The sequence below is a fragment of the Siniperca chuatsi genome, linkage group LG13 (genome assembly GCF_020085105.1).
Source record: "Siniperca chuatsi isolate FFG_IHB_CAS linkage group LG13, ASM2008510v1, whole genome shotgun sequence".
NCBI classification, from domain to species: Eukaryota; Metazoa; Chordata; class Actinopteri; order Centrarchiformes; family Sinipercidae; genus Siniperca; species Siniperca chuatsi.
Genome location: NC_058054.1, coordinates 1,616,337 through 1,626,160, shown reverse-complemented (window position 1 = coordinate 1,626,160; position 9,824 = coordinate 1,616,337). Strand labels below are relative to the sequence as shown.

The 9,824-nt window shown below is 36.5% G+C and overlaps 1 protein-coding gene and 1 long non-coding RNA gene across 2 annotated transcripts in view; one reads left to right on the top strand and one right to left on the bottom strand.

Annotated features, from left to right (window-relative positions):
* The window catches only part of lamc1 (laminin, gamma 1), a 78,605-nt gene that overhangs the window by 16,528 nt on the left and 52,253 nt on the right, over positions 1 to 9,824 (bottom strand). The gene's annotated exons all lie outside the window — the stretch shown is intronic.
* Positions 7,068 to 9,164, top strand: LOC122886992. Its single transcript, XR_006380449.1, has 5 exons — positions 7,068 to 7,121; positions 7,435 to 7,479; positions 7,886 to 7,962; positions 8,859 to 8,931; positions 9,113 to 9,164. It is a non-coding gene; the product is annotated as an uncharacterized LOC122886992 (long non-coding RNA).

Genomic DNA, 9,824 nt, shown 5'->3' with positions numbered 1-9,824 from the left:
ATTAGAATTTTGATGCAAAAATTATCATTCCCATTAATCGTGAATTATATCGCAATCGCAATATCTGTAAAAAATAATCACAATATGATTTTTTTTACCATTTCATGCAGCCCTATTTTTGACCACAAGTAAATGTTTACTTATCCTCTGTCTCGTGCATCTGGGTTCAAACTTGTTTTTATGCTAAGCCATTACATCTTTTGAGAATTATCTTATTTTGTGGTTACTGAATTCTTATGTTTCATATATATGCCTCTAAAGGAAAGATGAAATTAAGCCAAAATCTATCTAAGACAAGTAAACCCATGGTCAAGAGAAGAAGAGCAGAATCAGATGACAAAAAAAGATATCTGAAACTGAGAAGAACTGTCTGTAGGTACAAATACACAGAATACTTGTGTTAATTCACCTCAGTTGCCTTCCACTTTGCTAGCCCTGCTCACATTATCTACATGTGGCCTGACAGAACAAAGGGAAGAAAGACTTTTACCTACATAATTACTTACACAGACATGTTTTTGAATAGTGCTTTCACAGATATTGTTGCTGTGTTTAAAAAATAAATGTTGCTATCTTCTGGTAACCTATTATTAATTAAAACACACATACAATGCATGATGAAAGCACATGCAGCTTTACTTCTCACAGTAGCTACAGTGCAGTGATACAGAACAATGTTTGATGGGTCTGATGTTCAGGAGGCCGCTGGAGTGAGTGGAAACTCAACCTGTAGTTGGACAGTTAACTGTGGCATCACTTTGGACAGCCAGTCACAGACCTTGCCTCCAGGGTGCCTGACTGTCCTGGCTAGGCTACTGAATGGGGCTAGCTAGCAGGCCTCAGACTCTGACAAACTGTGGCAGCCACTGAGCCCCCTCCACAGCTATATCATGTGGCTGGATAGCTTCGTCACATGAACATGGCAACTTTCTGTCTGCCATATGGATGTTAGACACTTTGAGGAAGAGCCACTCCCTGGTTAAGTGTTAACTGAAGGTAGTTTAGAGGCTCTGGGCCACCTTCCACCTCCTAGTTCCTCAATGGTACCTGAAACTGGTCTTGGGATGCCAACACAGTCACCAAAGTAAAATTAAATTCATATCACTTTGCTATTTAGCTAACTCAGTGAGCTCATGTAATAGGATCCTTACTACTAATTTCTAAACACTTCAAAGCTGCATTAGCAAACAAAGAACACAAGAAAAATGAATATCATGTGTTTTGTGTTATCACTTTATCCTTATTGTCAACAGCAATGTTAAATGAGTAAGTAAACTCAAATCTGTAGAACTGAGGGTCAGCATGTGATTAAGAATACTGTGGAAGATTTAGAAAAAAGCTAGTGAACAGAGAATCATAACACTTTAATTAAAGGTTGGGATGAAAAATGTGTCAGATATACAAACCATGCTTTGAGTCAAATTAAGTATTCATTCAAATATAAAGCATCAAAGTTAGTCATCCATTTTTACTCACCTTTTATTATTATTATTTCATTTTAACTGTAATTTTTGAAGCTGTCGCAGTGAACTGGACTGCATACACTGAAAGGTGTTAATGTTTGGTCCCTCATGTGTGATATACATCTGTGGTGGCAAATAACTAGTTACATTTAATCAAATACTGTACCTAGGTACAATTTTGAGGTACTTTAATTGAGTATTTCAATTTGTACTTTAATGTACTACATTACATTTCAGAGGGGAATATTGATTTTACTCCAATAAAATTTCTTTGATAAACCTGTTACTTTGCAAATTCAGATTAATGATACCAAATATAATCAACAAATAAATTATGATGCATTATTACCGGTTAATATAAGTATTTATTGATCCTTCAGAGCAGCAAATAATGTAATCTAAAAAGAGCTCCACCTTTACCAGCAACATTAAAGTGATGAACACATTAATGCATAATTACAATCCAATAATTTAATATAGATTATTCTGAAATGGGCCATTTTACTCCTTTTATTTTTAAGGTGTACTTTTACTTTTGGTACATTAAATAAATTCTGATACTTTTGTATTTTTACTTAAGTAAAAACTTTTAATTTTAAGCACTGTAGTAGTACTGTAGTAGTACTTGTACTGATAAATGTGGTAATTGCTTTATTTTCAACATTCTAGCCTGTAATACAGGCCTGTGTGTCAGAGCTGAGAAGTGGAGAATATTGTGGTGCACTGGCAGCCTTCAGCTCAGGCTTAATTGATGGCCCATCAAGGGGAGGGGCTCCCCCCCCTCACCTGCACTTGCTCTGCTGCCTACAGAGCGTGTTACGTGCCCTTCCCCCACCTTTCAATTCAGAGCGACCTGCAGTCTGGAGTTTTGGACAAACACGGCAGGACCCTGGAGAGATTTAGAAGAAGAATTGAGAGACTCAAACTTCACCATAGCAGATGCGAAAGGAGGCTTTTCCAGACAGCTTCAGTGCAGGTAAGATTTTATGATGTCTTGCTCTTGAGTTTTGCTTCCACATGTCAGCTAACTGTACAATATTATTTTGCCAGGATGAAACTTATTACACTACAATAATTGTCAAATAAAGCCAAGTTATAGTACATTTTAGGTAGAAATTGTGTATTTTTGTATATGTGAACTTAATTCTGACCGTAGGAGTTCCTAACAAGCGAATTAACTCGTGCGCCACTAATGATAGACGCATTAAGATTCCACTAGCTTCTCTGAAAATATAGCAAGTGGCCAAATGTAAGTTATAACCTTCATTTAAAGATAACCATTTTAAGCATTTTTAAACATAGACTGTACCATTTTTCTCAGTTTGTGGAAATAACTTTAAATGCCTGTGGTTCATAAGTGTTTTTGTGGTGTTTCATGTTGTATCCTTAAGTATCACATGCTATCATTTTTAATGATGTGTGTGTGAAATTTTGGGACATTTCACTGTGTATTGATAACTGTGGAAAAAGAGTTAGAATGCAACGATTGTGGCAGTAAAGTTCAGCTTAAACTGTGAACTAAACACTTGAGTTGAAATGCAGTTTAAAGATGCCATCAGCCTGAGAAAAGTCACTGAAATAGATGCAAAACAGTACTTTTTAATTTTGATCCCAAAACAGCTCTGCACTCATGGCTTGCTGCGTGAATAATTCATAATTTATCAGCTACTGTTTTGTACCGTTCCTATTGCCTCTCTCACTCCCACCTCTGTGACTGTCCACCCAGTTAACACAGTTGACAGGATATTTTAAAGGAAACTGGCATCCTGGCACAGAGAGATGACCAACAGTTGCCACCATTTAAAAAAATAAAAAAAAAAATAAAAAGTCCTGACCTAGAAGGACATGTGATCTTTCAGTTATACTTCATGCTGATTACAGTTTGTTCTGAAATTAGTTAAAGTTTGGCTGTAGCCTGCAATCGATTTCACAAAGTAACTGAATAAAGCTACAACACAACACTTTTTTTGGGTACACATAATACAATACAACTGTGCTGCCATAAAGTTGCTTCTGTATACATATGTTTCTTTTTTAAGAAAAAAATGTGTTAACTAAATTATATGTTGTAGCACTGAGCATAGTTAGTGATGGTGTTGTACTGGACATGTTTCTGGTTTTTAATATTCTTACCCCCCTTGTAGTAGGGAGGACAAAAACAGAAACACTTTGCAATATAATGCAGTCCAATACAACACCACCTTTAACTATGACTTCAGTGATAAACAAGAATTGAATTGACAGACTATGACAAGAACAACTTAACATGAGCTTTGTAAAGGTAGAGTTTATGGCATGGTTGTGCTAAACTGCATTAGACTGTACAGGTGTAATACAGTGGCTGCTGAGTGTATATATCAGTATCTGGAAATGAAGCACAAATAGCACATTGCCTGGTGGGAGACTTGAGATGTCTGGGAATGCATGTTATTAATACAGACCAAACTCACTAAATGCAAATATACAGACTACAGTGTGTGGACTGTAACTTCATGTACTTATGACAGGGTGCCCAATTCAGTTTTTAACATTGTGATTTATACATTAAATATATGAATGCCCTTTTAAATGTACTATATAAGTAATATATGAAATGTCTTATCACTTGAAATGAAATGAAAGCAGCACTAAAGCATCACTGTCCAGCTGTACGTGACTGGAATTTTTTTGTTGAAACTGTTTCAGACGATAACAGGAAATAATCTTCTATCTTCTCTTCGGTGTTAGGTCCAAAAGGCGATGGCTGTGATGCCAACACAGGTATGTTACAGAATCTTTCCTCTATCCTGATACAGACTTTTCACTTCCTGGAATAGTTGGCAGTAGTTGTAATTCAATGTTAAAGGAGGAATTCTAATATAAAACTAATAACGTAAACTGAGGACATATAATACACACAAGGTTCCACATCTGGAGTCCTTAGAAGTTTAGAGATGACAAAAAGAATCAATTCTTATCCATCATGATTCTCTTTAGAAATGTGACTCTCTGTAGAAAGTACTTAATCTGATTTATGTTGTTCCTGAAGTTCAGGCTGCCAGTTAAATAGACTGATGTCATGTCAGGTCAGCTACAGTTATGTAGTCTACAGTGGATGTTGTTGTTATACTGAGCATGAAACTTTTGTAGTGGACTCTAATCAGTGTCTGCTCGTTGTGTACTCACAGATAGTAGCTGATTAAATCAAATTCTTCATTAAAGTAGAGTCCCGAGCAGTATCTGCAACTTTTGACTGTGCCGAGGCCAAGGTGTCAGCAGGACTGTAGCCAGTCTGTTGCTGGGTCTTGTCTAATTGCATACATGTAGAGCTGACGCATTACTTCATCTCTCTGAGAGATTCTCTAAGGTGTGACAGTCACAATGTGGGTTAAATGGAGAGAAAGTCAGTGACGAAGAAACGGCTTGCTGGAAAATAAGTAGATTCAAGATGTCAGCTGCACAGATTTATTAGTCAACAGGGTGCAAATTAACTTTTTGTCTACTGGCCAAATGGCTAGGAAAATCTACAAGCCATTTGCATATTTTACCAGCATTTGGCTGGTGCTAATTTTGTGCCCTGTTAGTCAAGATTCAATTAAACTCACTTTCTTTAACAGGATAATCCACTCAGTATCAGTACTGCTTTCTACTGTATATATTATAAACAAACATTATCAAGACAAAAGGCTAATTTGTCTTATTGAATTGTAGAAGTAAACATGCCATGCTTTGTCAGTTTGCGTATTTTGGTGTATTAATAAGTCAAATGGAAATTATGAATGTAAAAGTATGGAAATTATGAATTAATATGCACAAATTGTTTTATCTAATCATAGCACCCTGAATTATGATTTCTCCTCCTTTATCACCACTCATATGCAACAACATGGTTGACCGGAATGTCCACGTAACCAAACTGGGTCAAAAAGTATCACACTGTTTTGTTACAATACACTATTACAATTGACTTCACTCAGAGCGAGTGAGAGAGGAGAGTCCATCTATAAAGGTAAAGTGACTCTTTAAAGTTGTACATGATTGTGGATGTGATGACTGGAAATTGTCTGAAAGCGCTCATGCTATTTTACTTTCACACAACTTTTTCTGATGATGATTATGCTTTTTGCTTACAGTTGGACTATATCCGTGAGGATCCAGAGAGTGATTCCTCTGGATCCGAATTATCTAGCCATACGGGATCGGACACTGACTACAAGCCAACTCAGATTACACCATCATCCCGTGATGAGGAAGATTTGAAAAGCCGAGACATAGCTTCATCATGTGAGAAACTGTCCAGTGATGAAGAGCTCAAAGGTCCAGACAGTGAAGATGAAGGTCAGCAAAGAGGCAAGTGCACCATTCAAGAACACAAGAACCTCACAACTTATGTGAAAACAAAAAACAAAAGGCGAACAAAACAAAATCAACTGTGACCATAAAAACTTGTACAAAAAGGGAAGATAGCAAAGCGAGCATGGGACAAAAGACATTATTGTCTCTACTGTGGCCAGTCAAACTTAAAGATGGCGAGACATTTGCAGAGAAAGCATATGGAGATCCAGGATGTAGCATATGCCTTCAGCTTTCCATCAGGATCAAAAGACAGAAAGGTTCTTTTGGAACAACTGAGAAATAAAGGAGATTTCAAGCACAATACCAAAGTTCCATGCAGAAAGCCATTTACTTTTTATCTGTACAATCTACTACAGCTGGACAATATCAATCTCATAGAAATACACTTCTAGGCAAACCAGAGATGTACAGTCATACCTTTTTGCAAAATTAGCGTTAGTGTTACTGTTACACCTCATACTGCCAACTGAAGTAGGATATTTTTAGAAAATGTTTCTGAATCTAGTAAACAAGGTGAAATATGCTGAACAAAAGAAAATAAGGAAATTAAAGGAAAGTGAATGCTTGCATGAGCAAAGAATATTTTGACCACTGAGCACTAATATTTGGTCATTGTTATCTTTACAGCTGAAAGTCAAACATCGACTTCTGTGACTGTCCCACAGAGGGAAAGGAAACGCGACAGAGAGGTGGTTGAAGGTGCGTATTTAAGAATTAGGATGCTGTCTGTGTTAAACCTGTCAATATTATAGCTGCAATTATTAGTCGATTCAACATTTAATCTGCAGCCATTTTGATAGAATTTAATCTTTTAGTGATTCTTAAAGCACAAATGCTTTACACATTTGCTGATTCCAGCTACTTAAATGTGATGATTGGATGCTCTTTTTTTTATATACAATTGTAAACTGAATATCTTTGGGTTATAACTCATTAGCATATTAGAAACACCTCTGAATCTAATGCAGTACATCACCATCATAATCATCATCATGACCTCAATGATAAAACACAGAACTGAATGAACTCCTCTGTGACAGTGTCAACAAAAACTGAACACTGCAGGATTTATAAAAGTCTTCATGGTGTCTTTATGGCAGAACAGTTGTATTAGATTGCATTAGTGTATATAAACTCATGTAAACCCTCTGCTATCAATTTGCAGATACAGTTGCATGCTTTCAGTATGTCTTCCTTTCCTGCACTGCATAGTATGAGGTGTCACTTTCTGTTTGCTCTTGTTTTTCAGATGGAGGTTCTGACCTCTTCTCCCGAAAAACAGACATGACCAGGGCAGTGAGGATCGGGACTCAGATATAGAGGGTAAGTTAGGGACTGTATAATAATTATTGGGTTAGGAAGGATATTTAATGGTATTAAAAGGTTATCCTTGGAACCTTTTTATGTCTTAAAAAAGAATCAATACCTTTCCCCAGTATCTCAAAATAATAGGCTCCATTAATGCCAAACTTATCAAAATGGTAAATATTCCATCCAAAAAAAGAGAGAACTGAACTGCTAAATAAATAGTTATTACACTACTAAGCACAGGCGGCTTTGTGCTTTCATTTACCTATGCTACACTGCATAGTATGAGGTGTCACTTTTGTCAGTCTTTTGACTTCTTGTTTTTCAGATGGAGGTTCTGAACCCCGTGTGGATTGGAGTTCAGATATAGATGGTGAGTTAAATCGCTTTTATTATTATACTATTTCCTTTTGCCAAAAAAAAAAAAAAAAATCCCCTACTGGTTGTTTTTCATATTTTAATAATTCATCAGTAGTAGTTTCAGTGCAATTTGTAGCTCTTTTGAGATGGGTAATCCATCACAGTACATATTTAGTGTTCTTTTTTTGTGGCAGTTTAATTATTGGCCCTCGGTGATACATTTGTGAACAAGAACTATTTTTGTAATGTTTGTAAACTTGCAGTTTTGATCTCAGAAAATGTAAGAGTTAGCAGCTAGCTGTCAGGTCTTCGTGGTCAGATTTGAATGTCAGCGCTTGAATACACATGAACCTTCATAACCATTATACCTGAGGTTTCACTGACTAACAGGAACTAATGTTTGTCTGTTACTGTTGTAGATGAAAGCCCAGGACCAAACCTGGCTAAAAGACAGAAGAAAAGAAGAAAAAGAAGAAGGCGGTGGTGAAAGAAAGAGGTAAGTTCTTTAAAATTGGGCAAAAAATGCATAAACTTCAAAGCAAAAAGTAGGTGCTTTCTGTGACTGTGTGCCAGCTGTGCACAGGGTTGACAGCATTCATTATCACTTCCCTTGATATTTTGATGGCAGGAATTGTGATTAATAGTATATTAGACAGTCTGCCTTCCAGAGTTAAATGTGTACATACACAGACATAAAACAGTTGAGATATGCGTGTTGAAAATTTGAAGAAATAATCACGAGTGGTAGTGATATTTCCTCAAGACCTTTACTCTAATGAGGGAAAAAACTGCAACTTCCCCAGGTATGTGGGTGGAGACAGAAATAAACAATCTCAGGATTTTATATTAAGACCAACTTGTAGATCACAGATCAACACTTTTACATCTTAAACAACAAAGAATGAAGTAAGCCTAAACAATGTAATATAATCCAGTTTTTTTTTTTTAGCATTTTATTTAGATTTTAACTGTTACCCAATTTTATGGCTTTAGTAAATTATGAACTATTACTCATGAATGTATGATCTTAACCTCATTACATATTTTAACATTACAGAGCATGAACTTACTATACTTTTTACTTATCAACAGGCTATGAATGAATTCTCTTGTCAAATGTGTTACTGAATTATTTTATTGCTCTTTAAACATAAATCAACAAAATATTTAAATAGCGCTTCACATTCATTTTAGCTGCAGGTTTGTTTGGTTACTGAGTGGTGGTAAGGGGCTGGTATAACCTGAAAAAGTGACATTAATGCAAACCCTCCCATGTAAACTCATGTATCAGTAATTGTAGCCCTCTGTGCAGATACAGTTGCATGCTTTCAATATGTATTCCTTACACTGCATTTTATGAGGTGTCACTTAGTGTTTGCTCTTGTTTATCAGATGGAGAGGCTGACCACCTCTCCCCAAAAGACTCTTGAGCACTGCAGTGGGGATGGGACTTCAGATATGGATGGTGAGTTAAATGGCTTTCATTAGGACAGTTTATTGTATTGTGTCAAACTGTACACAAACTTCTGCCTTTTGTTAAAAGATCTTACTGGTTGTTTTTCCTACTTCAGCACGTATAAAAGACACATATAGGTTTGAGGTTTCACTGACTAACAGGAACTAATGTTTGTCTGTTACTGTTGTAGATCAAAGCCCAGGACTAAACCTGGCTAAAAGACAGAAGAAAAGAAGAAAAAAAAGAGCGGCGGTGAAAGAAAGAGGTAAGTTCTTTAAAATTGGGCAAAAAGTAGGTGCTTTCTGTGACTGTGTGCCAGCTATGCATGAGCCAAGTCAAGAAATCTACACTGTGGTCTATGTACTGGATGTTAAAGAATCTACATTTTCTTCTTTGTCATCTGTAGAAGGACCCAAAGTACAGCTGAAGAGGCCATGGAGTGAAGCAGAGAGGATTGCTGTCTACAAACAGTTGGGAAAGTTTATGGCAGAGCGGCGATTTCCAGGTAAAGAGGACTGCGTCAAATGCATAACACAAGACAAAACCTTGGAACAAAGATCCTGGAAGGATGTTAAAAACTTTGTGTATAACACAATTGTGACTCTTAATCGAAGATCAGCGCCACGGAAACTTCAGGTCTGAAGGCGTCATTTTGCATTGTAATTCAATGTTCTACTTTTAATGTCGTTGGCATGTTTGAACATTGTTAGTTTTGGTGCCGTTTGGTTAACAGTGGTGGAATGTAACTGCACATATGCTCAAGTACTGTACTTGCACTTTAATTGAGTATTTCCATTTTTTTATCTTTACTTAAGGTTTTGAATACAGGACTTGTAGTGGAGTATTTTCAAAGTGTGCTGTTAGTACTTTTTCTTAAGTAAAACGTCTTCCACCATTGTTGG